Genomic DNA, 16647 nt, shown 5'->3' with positions numbered 1-16647 from the left:
TCCGCTGGAAAATGGTGCGCGCCGCCGGCTGCTGCAGTTGCCGCCGTCTTCTCCCCGCTGCGGGAACGAGGAGAAGCACCGCCAGCGGGCGCCGATTGGCCCGCTGAGACCACGTGATAGCTGCCCGGATGGCTTTTGTTCAGGGCGCGTCAGCAAATGGGAGCGCGCGGGAGAACCCCCTGCGCCCCTTCGGTGGACGCTAATGGCATTTGCGCTCGGTCGCGTTCCTCGCTTGCCCCGTCGGGCTAGCCGGCTGAGCCGCGCGCTGGGGCTTGCTCGGCCGGCTTTGCTGGCTTCCACTGTGTGTGCTGCTGCTGCTGCTGCCGCTGCAGCATCGCTCGCTCGCTGCTACATGCAGCCCGGCTTGTCTGGGTTCGCCATGGAGAGGCTCGCGGGCCCCTTCGCCGCCGCCGCTCGAGTGTGCCGGTTCTCTTTTTTGTTATTTTTGTTTTCTTGTGCGTTGCGCTGTTTTCGTATCGCTCGCTCCCCCGCGTCGCGCGCGCTCTTTGTTATTTATTTTGGTGGCTGTCGGCGAAGGCCGGTGCCTTCAAAGGTGCCAAGTCCTCCTCCCATCTGACAACGGTAAGGCCGGGATGGAGCTCGCACGAAGGTTGTTACCCGGCGGGAGACGGCTTGACGGAGCGCACGCAATTAGTGCGCCACCGGCTGCGCTCTTGCGTTGAAAAGACAATACACCTGAGCTCGCCGTCGCGATGCCGTCGCTGCCCTTTGTGCGTCATTGTTGCGAGCGTGCTTGGGGTAGCCTTTGTTTTATTTTTCTTTCCTTTCAGCTCACGTATGTTGCCCCTCAGATGAAAAAGCTTGTTGGTCCGTATTTTATCCTTCCTCGACCGTCAGCGCTGACAAGAACGTTTGTGTTGCACTCGCTTCTGTGACATCGGTCGCGGTTATGCACATGTCACCTTATTTTTCTTCCGAGCTGTTTTTTTTTTAATCTTTATTGCTATATATGTATACTCCCAGCAGGACCGCGTAAATGCATCTCCCTTTCTATAGTGGCCAAGTATCATTGCCTTGACAATTAAGCCCTGAAATGCAATTTTATATGTGTCATAGATATTGTATGAATAAGTGCATGTCCTTTTAGACTATGCCCGCGAAGCTGTGCGCCAGATCTGCGATTTATAACATGAAAATACTAACAGGCCTGCGCGCACTGCCGTAATGGCGCCCGAGTGCGATAGGTTCTCCACGAACGTATTATACTGACGAACATGCACCTGTTCTGCAGTTTTTACTCGAATAACACGGAGAGGCAACTTGAATGTTGTTCTTTTTTAGAGCGCAGGTATCCCGGCCGCCACTCGGGAGAAGCGGCTAACATTCTTTCCTGCACGCCTTCAAATTTTATTCCCATTGCGCATGTTCCCGATGCGCGAATGCAATGTGAGATTAACGAATGCCGTATTCATTCCATACGCGCTTGCGATGGCTCCTTGATGTTCTGTGTAAACGGCAGAAAATTCGCCCCACACCTCCACTGCTCGAATTAAAGAAGGTTGTCGTGAGACCAGCTCCACAGTCGTAGCAACAGCATGACGCAAATGGAAACCGCATCCGCAGAAATGCTATAGCGGTATATGCTGCGCAAACGCTGAACCGAAACTTTGCTTGCGTTTAACAGATATGCGGAACAAATTGCCTATACCTTTAGGTCTGCAATTTCTATATCACCGTACACTTCGTGATAACGGTGCTTTATGATAAACATCATGGAGGTAACTAAAGTATAAAGGTAAAATTACTAGAGATGCACAGCTTCTTACAAGACGTGTGTTCGTACGAACTTGTCGACGATGTAATTCAAGCCTCATCGGTCGGACATGTAGAGTGGTCCACTCTTAAGGAAAACTCATCTTTGCTAAGCACATGCGGATAGCCCGGCTTTGCAGCAGGCGACTTGTAGTGGGTGCTGCCCACAAAGCGACCTTTCACCAACGCCCGCCTAACGACGACGGAGCCCGGCGCTGACTGTTAACGGGGCAACAAAGAAGCTCCCTTCGAGGTGACACCAAACGCCGCATTCTGTGGAAGCGGTAACGACCCGCCAAGGTCATGCTTCTCACGTCGCTACAAGCTCTGACCGTCACGAAATGCCCACTAATTGATGCAAGCGGCTAACGTGGAAGGCATTCGTGGGAACAGCGCCGTCTTCAGATTCCCATTTGCCGCGTGGTTGCGTCGTATCCGCAACATCGAAGGCAGAGTCCGACGGAATAGCGTGACGCCACGGGTGGAATTTGATGAGGGAACTTGACGACTGTGTCTCGGTCAATCGTAATGATTGACCGAGACACGGTCAAGTTTCCTCGTCTAGAGACCTAGGAAAAATCAATTTTTTTTAAAAGCGGACAGCTTTGGTGCAGGGAAGTGCCATGGGCTGCTGACATGTGTGTGCAAACATTTAGTGTGCTCATGTAAAGTGCCCCGACATGGAGTGTGCTCTTACATCTATGGCGCCGATTGTCAGTTGCAACCGATTGTGAGTTGTAACAAAGGTAAAATGAACTCTTTTCTCGTTTCCTTTAACCACGAGAAGCTACTCTCGGCGATGGAGACGGACAACAGCGTGGGTCCGCTTAGTCAGGTTAGTGCGACGTCCCGGTATAGGCGCTACGGCGGCGTATAATCAAGTGCTTATCTGTGTGACGCCTGAGTGGGAACCCCAGAACCGGTTCAGTACAATGCACACCTGTGCGAACATTGACACATATAGTTTCAGCTGTCACTTGCAGATGTGTGAGCCGTATATTGGTGTGTTTCTTTTATTTATTTATTTATTTACCGCACTGAACACCTGGTTAGAATCATGTTGCATGTACTGGCCGCGGCTATACAGGTTTAAAAAGAAAAGTATCTAGACTCCTTGACGTCGGGTCCTGCGTGAGCTCGTTCCAGCGAGAACTTCGTGGGCGTCGCGACAATGAACTCTGTGGTCGTTGTCACAATGCCCACTGGAACTCCCTCGACACACACACGTGTGTGCGTGTGTGTGTTTCTTTTCTTTTTAAAGCGAAGCTCTCTTTACCTCTTCCTTTGACTTTTCCACTGCTGCTGCTGTCTTGCACGCCGCGTCGCGGGCTGCTTGAGAACGTGTATGATGTAAATGGTAGGGAGGCCGGAGAGGCGTCTGTGAGCTCTTTCCAGCAAGAACTTTGTGGACGTCGCCACAATACCCTCTGGAAATCCCTCGTCGTTGTCACAATGCCCACTGGAACTCCCTGGCCATGGACACAATGCCCTCTGGATGGATGTAAATACGTGTTGGGGCTAACTTGGGTTGCTTTGTACATGTCTAAAGAAAACGGGAATCAGCGCAAATAAGGGGACGTGTAGACTTCGTCTGTCTCAGTCTATACACGTCCCGTTGTTTCTCGTTTTCTTCAAACGCGTTAGCCCCCCCGAAAATTCATTGCAGAAGCTAGAACGCTCACTTTTTACTCACGTGCAAGATCCCAGTGGGGAGATAGTATGATAGAAAGAGGACACAAAGAACGCGTAAAGCCGCATTTCGATGGGGGCGAAACGGGAAAACATCCGTGCATATACTTTGATTCAGGTGCACCTTAAAGAACCCCAGGTGGTCGAAATTTTCAGATTCCCCCGCGGTGTTGGGCTGCTGAGCACGAGGTCGCGGGATCAAATCCCGGCCACGGCGGCCGCATTCCGATGGGGGCGAAATGCGAAAACACCCGTGTACTTAGACTTAGGTGCACGTTAAAGAACCCCAGGTGGTCGAAATTTCCGGAGTCCTCCACTACGGCGTGCCTCATAGTAAGAAAGTGGTTTAGGCACGTAAAACCCCGTAATAAAAAAAAAAAGCCAACGCCCTGACGAAACGGGCAAAAAATTGCATGCACTGTAGGGGTTGAGGGACGGACGTCGGGATGAAAAACCAAACTTGGGAGGGTTTATTTTACATTATATACAGAGAGGTGAGAGACAAGTAACAGTTGTACAGTCATTACGGGCCGGCAGCAACTCGGACGCTGCGGCCCGCGGCAGGAAGTTCGAGAGAGACGAATCAGGGAATGCTCTGGTCTCTCTGGAATGCTTCTTTTAAACCCTTCGAGGACTGGAAGTCGCGTCAAGTTCGGCCAATGGGAGAGCCCGCTCAGATGACGCCACCTTCGGCCAATGGTAGGCACCCGTGCGGTGATGTCACACCCGGCGGCTCCCCGCAGTCTTGCCTTGCTGTGGTGCAATGCTCTCTTCAAAGGCGGAGAAGGGGCACGATTGGGCTCCATTGTCCGAGGCTCACCTGCTCCCGGTGGTACGGCCCCGCTGAGGTGACAAATGCCCTCTTCAAAGGCGACCGGTGCGACGCTGCCAGGCCTTCCCGGAACATCGCAGCCGTCATGTTTCGGGACCCACTTTCCTTGCAACAATGCCGGGCGATCCCTTCGTTTTCTGGAAAACTCAAGCATTGAATAGCTACCGCGGCGTACGAACTTGTTGGCTCGAGCAATCCTCTGGAATGTGCTGCGATTCGATCTGGTCCGGGGAACTCGAAGTAGGCGCAGGAAACAGCTCCATATCTAACAGCACCGAAAAAGCATGCTTCGTTTCGGGGTCTCTTCATTAAAAGAACCCCTACTATTAGACATGGCAACAGTTGCGGACAAACTGCAAAAGAAAAATTAATTCAAGATATGATACGGCATGTTTGTGCTATTTATGAAAAATAAACACCGTACAAGCATGTACATGCGGGAAACTGATGCAGGCCAGGCAGACGCAATGTCGCGATAAAGCATCGCAGCGTCAAGACGGTAACAAGGAAGCGGCTGTCCAACAAATCAACACTTTCAGCCACAATGCGATGCGCCGTGAGAAAGTGACAGTGCTAAATTTCTCGCATGTATACGAACAATGGCACACAACAATGCCTCGAGCAAACACGTCTCGCTGTGTGTTCTGTGTATACGTAGACAAACATAAGTGGGGCGCGCAATGTAACGTGTACATTACATCACGACTGTCGTAGGCCATCGACAATCGCCGTCAAATATTGTCAATGAACGCAAACAGCAAAGAAAAATACACATACGTCGATTCGCACAATGCGTGGAATCTGCATAATTTCTTTTTCCCTTCCGTCATGAGTCATGACATCAGAGACCACCATGAGATTGTCGGTGTGCACAACAGATTCACTGCATCAGTATTCACCCCCTATAAGAGCACATCTCGTGCATGATACGCATGCTCATGCTCTACTTATGAGAACGACGTCTCCATGTCTATTCTAGGCAGCGATCAATTTCAGGCAAGAGTCAAAACTTTTTTTTCGCGAACGCGGAGATCGCTCTCGTGGACTAAAACAGTTTGCGCGAAACGTAGGCTCTGCTCGCATGCAAATGGCGAATGAAAGGTCGGGCGGAAGCTCACACAAACCCCATTCTTTCCAACAAGAATTGTTCTATTTAAGCTCACGCGGCCCTGCGTTTAAAGCGGCGCCGAGAAAGAGAAGCATATATTTTTCGCATTCCTCCATATATTATACCGCGACCTTACTATGGAAACGCAAGTGCATGCTATCGACACTCCCTCTGTTTAACTGAAGTTCCCGAACGCGTGCCTGCGCGGACGAAATATGCAAGGTCGGTAGTTCATGCGCCGTTTAATAATGGCAAGGAAAAACATCTGAACTTCCGGATAGTTTACAGTTAGGGTTGTTGGCATATGCATGGTATATAGAAAGAAAACAGCACAAGCTATAGCGCGGGACAAAAGGAACAGAGAACGATGCACAGGATGCTTTGTTTTAGTTTTTAAAGAGCCGCAGAAAGCAGGCGTCAGAGAGCGCAAAACAATCGCATAAAAGCTGAATAAGGAGGCAGGGTTTGACTGCAAAATTTTCGCAGGCGATGAGGTCGTGATGTTAGCACGATTGACTGCTGCGTATTACACCAACCACACAAGAAAAAAAGAAACGGTATGCGAGCGCTTGCCCTCGTGTAGTCCACATTTGTCCTGTCCACGTTTCTGTATCCTTGCTACTTCGTTCTTAATTGTTTGTTCCCTCGTAGCGCAAATATGCATCCCTTTTCCTTGCGTGGTGCATGTTTAAATGCGCAAACAATCGCGCCACTGTAAATGCAGCAAGCCCGCCAGTATGTTCTAACGATGAGGTCGCTAGCCGCCACTTGAGTTTTGTAAGAAACGCATAACTGTTGATGTACAGAGCGGTGCTCTGTTAAAGGGCCCACTTGAGTGCAGAGCATGTCCGGAGTTTCCTCTCTCGAAGGCGAGAGGAAACTCGCCTATAGATTTGCAGCGGACAGCTTGTGGTTGGTAGCTTAGCTGACTCCGTTCGACACACATGTGCAGTGTATGTACTGAAACTGCATGCTTCCGCAGCCACTTGCTCCCCGAGAACGAACGACGTCAGGGCACGGACTCGCGCCTGTCGTCGGCTGCAGTTCGGGCGGCATCCGAGCGTCTTCTGCAGTGTTTTCGTTTGTTCGCTCTCGTTCCCTCTGCGTCTATACTTATGGCGGTCGTCTCAAATATATTTTATGCGACGTCTTCGTTCATGAAAATTTATTGAATGAGCTTATCTCCTAGACAACAATACAGTTCTCAAAGGCAACGCCACAGTGCAGACCAGCCTAATGCGGGTTTTTCATGCGCGGATCCAACGAAGCAAAAATTTAGCATATAACAATCCAGTCATAATACCATACCTGCCGCGTTACAACAAGTATGTTATAAACGCTGGCTACATATGACTTCTACAACAGTTACCTTGATTGTAATCCGCTAAAACGGTTTTGCTCACGACGAGTGGTTCATGGAATAATAAAATTTCGCATTTCTTCACGGAAATGCGCGGCAGTAACACGAGGTCTTAACTAGCGCAGCAGCTTAGATTCTACCAGGACCACTTGCTTCTTTAACTGCTTCTCAATATTAGGCGGTTCTTCACGTGTTTCTTTTAAGTGGCGGTAACTTGAAGTAAAGCTAATTGAGGTTTACAGCTGTTTGGAGAATACGAAAAGGATTGTCCCAATATATAATCCATTTTCCCTCCAACACGTTCAACTCACTTGAGCAATTTACTGGTGTTTGTTGCTTGAGGAATATACATGACGAATCTGTTCGGAGAGCTGACGCAGGCTGCTCGGCCCAAATTTTTTAGTGAAATATGCCTTTTGGACCATATGGTTGCAGCCAGACAGAAGCCGAAACGTCATTCATTAGTAGTGTGGGACATATTGAAGATATCATAATTCCACAGTGGAGAATAAAAAATCAAGTGAAATATGTAAGGCTTGTGGTGTCTTCCATATGAAGGTTTGCGAGGTTCTCTCTTATGTACTGACGAAGAGAATAGTTCTCCGTCTGTATAAGTAAACAACACTGGATCGAGACATGGTGAGGCAGAAGGTGCTTGAATTTTCCTTTTCTAGGCCCCCTATAGCTGCGCTGTAGTATCTCGAGTATACTTTAGGTATTGCAATTCGCGCTGTAAAAAACTGCTTCATGGTTTCAATTCGAAGTTGTAGTGAACTGATGGCTTTCGCGAACAATGCGTGCCTCGCCATAACGACAGTCGGTTGCTACGGTTGCGTGAGGGGTGTGCAACATTGTCGATAAACGCTACTGAGGGCCACCATGGAACATTTCAACGCTTGCAGTTGATTTGCTCTCGATCTTAACCACGAAACTTTTCTTTCAGGTGAGTGCTACTGTGGTATTTGTGAACTAACTATGTAAATACTCTACAGGACACGCTATCGTGTTAGCAGCCATGAGATATTCGTTTTATGAGGGCCTGTTTCAGAGAGCGGTGAAAGTAGCAGCAAACTTTTTTCATACGAAATGCGCGCCTCTTTCATTTACTCAATCATAAAGTGGCCATATTTGACTAGAACAACTCACCAGGGTAATAAGAATCATGAAGACAGCTTCGATGTGCAATGTATTTCTAACACCGATAACATATTGACACTAAATAACAAGATTCTTCTTCCATGTAAAATGCAACGTCTCTCATAGCTAAGTACTAAGGGAATGTTAAGTGTTTAGCGAAGCATCATACACGGGTTTGCGTATTGAAATTGCAGACATTCTTGTTACGCAATATTTATGGACAGACACGGTGCATATATGCATTGCAAAACCAGTAGACCCCTTCAACGCTACGGCGCATGCGATATCAAAGCAGCAAGTTTTCTCGACTCACCCGCTTTTGAAGAAGAAACTGTGGTTCAGGAACGGCCGGCATATCCTTCAATAAGTACGGCTCGGGCCACCCGTACCCCAAGCATACACGAAAGTAACGAGCTCGCGCGGCAGCCGAGCGAGCAGGAGGCAGGAGTGAGCGGCGTCCTGGCCGTGATGTCACTCGCGAGAGGGTGCCACTCCAATAATGCGCGAGCAAAGTGAGAGCCTCGGGTGCTCCCTTTCTGAGTGGACTACACACTGCTCACTTCTCGGTATCGTGATTATGCGCGGAATGCTGAGCTAACGAGCGTGTAAGTTAAAAATAGCTGCCCCCCGTCCCCGCTCTCACCATTCTTTTTTTGCGGTTTTTCGGTGAAGAGGCTCCTTCTTGCCATTTTTGAAGCTGCCGGTGGTCAAGTAACACGCCTCAAAGTGCGCCTGTGCACAGCTCGTGTGAGCATGCATGTAAACGGACGGGCAAGACCGCCTGTCCCGTCGCGGCTCATTTGTCACTCTCGGGCAGCTTTGTGAGAGGCTCACCTCGAAAGGTTACCACGAGTGCGCTGCGAAAAGAAAGAGGAAATTAAGAAAAAAGTGGGGGCGATAGGCACGAGGCACTGCCCAATGGATGAGTGAAGTGAAAAGGAAACGTGGAAAGCATAAGCATTGCAGTTCCGGAATCTCCGTTCATATTATGTCCCTCCCTAAAATTTCCTTCGGCAATGCATTCCTTGAAAGGCACCGCGTACTCATTCCAACGTGTTCTACATCTTTCCTATAAAAACACCACTTTAGCTCTGCAACAAGTGGAGGAGGAGGAGGAAATAGAGAGAAGGCAGGGAGGTTAACCAGAAATGTGTCTGGTTGGCAGCAATACATTGTGGAGCTGGAAAGAGTGATATAAAGATGAGATAGAGAGAGGAGTTGAGGGAAGAAAAGACGCGGTGAGTTCACGCACGTCCGCGGAGCGCCTCCCCAAGTCAAAGGCGCTAACCTAGGGAAGTCGCCCTCAACAAAGACAAAAGTGCCTTCACAGCTTCGTGGGCCGACGAGCGATGTAGCGGTCTTCATATAGCACCTGCACGGACACCCGCCGGTCGTCGAGTGGCCGCAATGCGATAGACAATGTTCGTGCTTCCGACTGAAATCGGTCACAATGGCACAATAAATGTTCGATGTTCTCTTCCGCGCCGCGGACGTCGCACGCAGCACTGTCGGTCACTCCGATCAAAGTATTGCATACGCCTTCGCGAAAGCCACTATCAACCATAGCCGGTATAGAAGCGATGCCTCACGTCGCTGAACCCCGGGTGGAGGTCGGAGTCGGAGCAAAGGGTTCATTCAGTTCGAGCGACCTGGTGCACGTAGCCCAATTGCAGCACAAGTGAAGTTGAGCGCACGACACAGAGCGTCGGCGCTGGAGGTGCAATTTCGGAGGCTGATGCACCGCGGTATGTTGCACCGACTGCGAGGAATGCAAATAACGCTGCGGTGCATCGCACACAGGCAGCGAAGAGAATAGAAACATTCACACTGGAGCATTCGCCTGCAACTGTATATTCACTGCATGTTAGAAGTACGACCGCCTAACTTATATGCAAGGTAAAACTGCCAGGGAGAAGTTTAAGCCCAAGAACAGGCAGAGCGCCATAATGTGAATGTTAATTTCGCCGAAGCACATGCGTACACATCGTCCAGTTTTGTATAAACGCTTTAATGACAGGGCGCGAGAACTTTATCAAAACGCAATGAAAGTAGTCAGTGGCTACTTCGGATGATTATACGAGTGGCTTTCATATATATATAGTGCAGGATGGTTAGGCGTATCGCAGTTGCAGATGAGCCCTAGTTAAAGTCTAATTCAACCTGACTTCTCACTAACTCTACGCGTAATTAATAGACGCTGATCGTTCTGAGTGAACCTCTGGATTTTTCCCGCGTATACCGCGATAAGCCATGTGAGTTCCGCTTGGTCTGGCCCACGGCCAGTCCAACGGTAATCGTCACAATTCATGTTCGAGCAAGACGTTAAGGATTGTCTTCTTGAAACTATATTTAATTGAATTTGCATTCAGTTCCAGACCAGTCAGGACGAAAAGGAAGGTAGTCGATCGATACAGCTTGCATTCATATTGGCAGCACAAAAGCGTATGAAAAGAAGCACACAAAGAGAGGATATACACAGACAGGGACGTTTCCTTCTTTCTTCACGTTTTCAACGACTTCGCGCTGGCAACTTGAATGCAAAAATTTAGGTCATTTGGGCAAGTATTTGTGAAAGCATTTGGAAATGCACATGTGGGTAAGCTTACCCATGGGTAAAAAGGTACGCCACACCTTGAAATTGGCGCTGCATTATGCACTGAATTAATAGTGCCGCGAGCGCTGCTAAGGAGTGGTGATTGAGCTTTACGCTGCCAAGCGTCCATGAGAATCAGTCTTTCCTATCTTTTTTTCTTCTTCGTTTTTTTTTTTCTTTTCTCTCTCCGCTGTTCTTTCCGTCTTTCATTTCCTCTTAGCCTTCACCCAGCGCAGGGTAGAAAACCAGAATCTTATCCGGTTAACCTCCCTGCCCGTCGCATCCCGTTTATCTCTCTCTCTTTCTCTTTACGCTGCCGAGCTGAGTCGCCTAATATTGGTTGCACCGACTCTCTCTACAGTTGGCTTAAACTCTCAGCAGCTTTGAAGTAACTTCCGGTAGTCTGTTGACTGTTGTACAGGCTTCCAAATTATTATGAACCATCCTGCGAGAAACTGGACGCACGTGCTTGAGGTCTTAGTATCACGCGGAAACATGAGGGCAAATCTTCCTTCAAAATGTTATCATCGAGGCAACTATGCTCTAAGACAAAGCTGGCCTTTTTGTTGACGCAGCAGTGACATGCGATCCAGCTGGAACAGATAAATGTGGAGGTCGTTCGGAATGAAAGGTTTACCGGCTACGTCGAATTACCTGCACCATATCCGTATTCAAGAAAAGTTCGCATACTCGAGTGGTTTGAGGCACCGGCTAATCGTTATAAATATAGCAAACATCTCGTAACTTGTAGAACTTGTCTCGTAGAACTTGTAAACTGCAGCTGCAACTGTATAACTGTAAACGCAATTGCGTTTTACGACCTTGCGTAGACGCCAGGTCAGGAAAATGCTCCGCCCCCGCCCCCAGATGATCAGTTCACTTTTGTCTGCGTGTATACGTTCAACAGTGGATCCGCAGACGCTGCGCACGACTGAAATCATTGAAAGCATCATTGTTGCCGGCAATTTGAGTGACGCTGAAGCAGCGCTTGCATCTTTCCCACAGATCGCGAAACGTAGATGTAGAACGAAAGAGCCACGATACGCTTACATAGCGCACACCTGGTTATGTGACGCGAAAATCATTAAAAATTACCTGCAGTGTGAGGCATCCGAAGAAACGGAAATAATCAGTAGAAAGTAATCGGGCTTCGAACTTCACTGCTATGTTTGACAACGTACGGTGGCTTGATCTATGCCCGTCAGGGCCACTCAGAACAGCGATTGCATCCATTGAAAAAAGCTTCACTGCTTTTTTTTTTTCAGTAATAATAAGCTCCATGAAAAAAGTATTGTCGACTTCGCTGCCTTCTTGTATAAAAAAGAACAATGAAATTATGAATTCTACTTCGATTCCGTTTTTCGCAAGATCGCTAAACAATGAGAGAACAGGGAAAAAAAGCAAGCAATGAAACTTTTGAAGACGATGAGATGCAATTGAAGATGTCGGCACCTAGTTTTTTTCTTTAAACGATGTAATATTTATGGGTAGACGTCCAGATTTACATTCTGACTTGACGTTGTAAATACGAACAAATAGGTTTACCTTTACAGTATCTATTTTCTTATATACGAGTGCGGTATTTTTGTTCTGTATTCCAAGTCATAAACCACACTTGCACACAGGACAAAGGGCTTATTAATGATTTGACATTGTAAATATGCACAAAGTTTACCATTTCTATGTTATTTTCTTGTACTGCATGTCGAGTAATACACTGTAAAATAAGTTACACCCTTAAAAGTGAAGAAGGGTGTAAATGCGTCTATAACTGATACCCTTAGGGTGTTATTTATATAACGGACACCCGAAGGGTGCATGTGAGTTATAGACACATTTACACCCTTTTTCACTTTTAAGGGTGTAAATTATTTTACAGTGTAATCCACATACGTACAATAAAAGATTTAAACAGCACATTCTATAGCTGTCCCATTTTGTGAAATAGCTGGTAAGAAAACTGTATCACAGATATAATGATTCCTTGTTCTGTCGGCACCTCACTTGAATTCCTAGACTAGAAGTTTACGCAAACTCTTACTTTTGTTCGACACTCCTCAGTTCGCATACGGTACTGCATGAGTGGTATGGTTATTTGTAGCTAAAGACCCGCTTCAAATTGGGCGCGAAGTTCAAATTTATGGGAGTCTGTGGAAAAAGTACGAATTAGGAGACATTTCTTACACACACACACACACACACACACACACACACACACACACACACACACACACACACACACACACACACACACACACACACACACACACACACACACACACACACACACACATACACACACACACACACAAACACACACACACAAACACACACACACACACAAACACACACACACACACAAACACACACACACACACTCACACACACACAATTTTCGAGTTAGCTATACGGTGTCGGTTATAATGTTCCATTTAATTTACAGATTTCGGTGACCCCCCTGAGCCAGATCGTTGTGTAACGACGTGTCTCTAAACTACATCAAAAAGTTAATCCGAAACTGCAAGGTAGTTTCGTAAGCCCGTCACAAAATCAAAATGCGAAATTGTGCATATTTAGCAATGCTGCTGAGCATGCAGTCTAGCACGTCCCAGCCGTCACTCAGAGAGGTATAGAGAGATATAAAACTTTACTCAGTGGATGCTGGAAATCTTGCTACTCCTGATGGCGAGGGCGAAGAATGAAATTACGAATTCCCATACATCAATACACAATGCACGCAACATACACAAGCGCGCACAGTAACAAGTAACTTTAGAATGACGACGATGATGACGCTTATTCTTTCTTTGTGGATTTGAAGATGAATTTGTGGAACAGGTACGTTCTTCAACCTGCACACACTACACAATATGTGCCCTACCCAGTACAGGGATACGTGTCCGTGGTGCGGGGCAACCCCCACGTTATACCTCATCACGTGGGAATACAAGCGTAATTTCGCATTCCATAAAGTAAATAACCCAAGTGCGGAGCAATGGGAGGGTCTGCTCACCAGCAGCGAGCTAGCAGCCCAACGGGCAATTGTGCAGCACGCCTGCGAGGCAGCAAGACTCAGCGGTGCCCTGGAATAGGGGCGCCGACCTTGTGATGCGGCCAGGACTCAAGACATGAAGACACCGGCCCACCGCCAATCTCTCTGAGATATAGAGCAATACAGTTTTTCCATTCCATTCCATTCTTTGATGTAGTAGTTCTGCGGGAACCCGCAAGGTGGAGAGAAGTAATGAATAAAGCGAAAATCAGACATCCACCCGTTCGTAGCAATTGCTACAAAGGAAACCAATACGGGTTCCTCGAAAGAAAAGCCTCATGGTTGAAGAAAAATTCGTCCTGGTCCGGGACTCGAACCCGGGACCACCGCCTTTCCGGGGCAGCCGCTCTACCATCTGAGCTAACCAGGCGGCTAGCAGATGGCAGGGCGAAGTCGAATTTGTCGACAACACGAAGCAAAGACAAGAGTTTGATGTAGTAGTTCTGCGGGAACCCGCAAGATGGAGAGAAGTAATGAATAAAGCGAAAATCAGATCGAAAGAAAAGCCTCATAGTTGAAGAAAAATCTGATTTTCGCTTTATTCATTACTTCTCTCCACCTTGCGGGTTCCCGCAGAACTACTATATCAAACTCTTGTCTTTGCTTCGTGTTGTCGACAAATTCGACTTCGCCCTGCCATCTGCTAGCCGCCTGGTTAGCTCAGATGGTAGAGCGGCTGCCCCGGAAAGGCGGTGGTCCCGGGTTCGAGTCCCGGACCAGGACGAATTTTTCTTCAACTATGAGGCTTTTCTTTCGAGGAACCCGTATGGGTTTCCTTTGTAGCAATTGCTACGAACGGGTGGATGTCTGATTTTCGCTTTATTCATTCCATTCTTTGAAGGATGTGATCGCCCCTCGACCGAAGTCACGTAGGCGAAAAAAACAAGGGTGGAGAAGACGATGAGCAAAACGTGAACAAGGTGAATGCAGGAGCCAACGTTTCGACAAGTGGACTTGTCTTCTTCAAGGCGACGTATGCTTTCCTCGCCACAGTATAGACCGTTTCATCGGGCGAGGAGGATAGGGCGCGCGGAGAGCCTTTCCTCCTCTCTGGCTTGGGCGAACCGGCGCGGCGCTGCCTGAAAGTATTGCTGTCGTGTGCTGCGGAACGATTTCGAGATGTTTTAGATCTTACTTTGTGAAATTTACGCCTTGTTCGTTCATATAAGGTCGTCAGGGAAGCCTTTCGATGCATCGGTAACTACTGTAGGCAGAAATATTTCTTGGGGGCGCAAAAATGTGACGTGCATAATCAGCCGCGGTGTACGAGCATTATCAGTCGCGGTGCGTGTATGTGTTGTTTACCATTTTGCTTATATCGATTTTAATGAACAAAGAAAACGGGCGTCTCTGTATTACCAGCATTAAATGATAAATCAGCTTACTGTCTGATCGATTGGCGTAGGGAGTAAAACATAAAACATAAGAGCGCATGCTCGTGCACGGCCAACCTAAGACACGAGACATCTGAGCGGCAGGCGCTATCAAATATTTGTGATACACTGGCATCGTTCTCACGCATTTCAAGTCTAGTATGCTTGAAATTACCATATGTCTATGCTAGCCTTGCTGCATGAGGCTCATGGCGCTGCTCAACACAGCGAGCACTGCGGTTGGTGAGCCAGCACGATACATGTATAAGCTGTGTGCTTCGGCATTGCCTTTTTGGCCTGTATACAGCCATAATATGTGAGAGGGCTCGCATAAAAAGAATGCGATGGCTATTTTTGAGCGTAAAATTTCCGTAATACGTGTGAGTGCGTCGTAGAGGACTGAACGAACACAATTGGAAAAAAAAATCGGTTATCATGCTCTTTCTCTAAAAAGCAAGAGAAAACGGGCTAACGCCGCACAACGTTTATAAATATATAACCGCTGATGCCGTATGCTCGGACCACGCGCTATATACAACAAAGATATCTGTAATCCAGCACCTACTACTGCTTAGGACGCTCGCGCAGTTCGTAAACGGTCGCTTTGCTGGACAGGCTTAATTCAGACTGTAAGGTATGCTGCTATTACTAGCCAAAACTATTTTATTCGTGGGTGGAAACCTCATGAAGTAGTCAGGAAACCTCATGAAGTAGTCACGCAATGTAACCTGCAGCGAACAGTTTGAACGCTTGTCAAAGTATAACAGCACAGCTCCTATCGTAGCAGAACGGTACCCACGCTGTTACGATGGTCGCGTATGTTTCATGGCTCCTAAACTGCAGCTCAGAAATGGAGGATAATACTGCAATAGGGTCACATTAGTGATTGGAACATTCTGAAATAACACAATTGATCTCCGAGGCTGATTGTGGGCTCAAATGTGCGCGCACATCGAGCGTTGAGGTGGATGGAACACGCAGCTAAGTGTTCCGTCCACCTCAACGCCAGCATAAATTCCGGCCATGACGACTTAAACCACTTCAGCAAGTCTCACGGAACCGTTTACCACGTAGAACACGCACGTCATACTAAACAGACCGCACGACCGCGAAAACAAACGCCAGAACCTACCGCCGCGCGTATGCCTGCCATGCAAAAGACCGCTTTCACCCAAGCCAGTATGGCGCTGCTCATAGGCGGCGCCACTGCGTTCACAATATGGCGGCGCCTACGAAAAAACGGTCTATATATAGGTGGGGTTCTTCTAAAGGGGAGAGGGTGTGAGGCGGGAGGATGCGGAAACGAGGGAAAATGTGTTAGCGTGTCGAATTCAGAGTAAAGGAACGCTGTGTAGAAGGTCACGGGCTGCACGAAACCTAGCCGCGTCGTCTGCTATAATATCAGCTACCGCACCACACGAGGTCGGAGCATAACTACCGCTTGTTTCCACATTTGCTCGACATCGCATGCCATGTCTTCGACACTGGCAACTTCGCGCGAAGCAAGCGACGAACCTTCGAGCAGCAGAAGCAGCGATGGCATCGGATACGCTGTGCATTTTGACTTTGATCCCATCGCCACCAGCTCGAGCGACGAAGACAATTCAGCAGAAGACCAGAGACGACGACGTTGGTGTTGCGTCAGCAAAATTAAGACGTGGTTGACAGAGACAATGACGTTAGTGTTACGCGAAACGCTGGTGGTACGCTTCAGCACTGGTGAGTGCTAT

General features: G+C 48.0%; 1 non-coding gene across 1 annotated transcript; it reads left to right on the top strand.

Moving 5' to 3' along the window:
- Window positions 1-14193: 14193 nt before the first annotated feature.
- Window positions 14194-14268, top strand: TRNAS-GGA (transfer RNA serine (anticodon GGA)). Its single transcript has one exon. It is a non-coding gene; the product is annotated as a tRNA-Ser (tRNA).
- The last annotated feature ends 2379 nt before the right edge of the window (window positions 14269-16647 follow it).

The sequence above is a fragment of the Dermacentor andersoni genome, chromosome 2 (assembly GCF_023375885.2).
Source record: "Dermacentor andersoni chromosome 2, qqDerAnde1_hic_scaffold, whole genome shotgun sequence".
NCBI lineage: Eukaryota > Metazoa > Arthropoda > Arachnida > Ixodida > Ixodidae > Dermacentor > Dermacentor andersoni.
The sequence above is the reverse complement of the archived record's forward strand: the minus strand, read 5'-3'. Positions and strand labels throughout refer to the sequence as shown.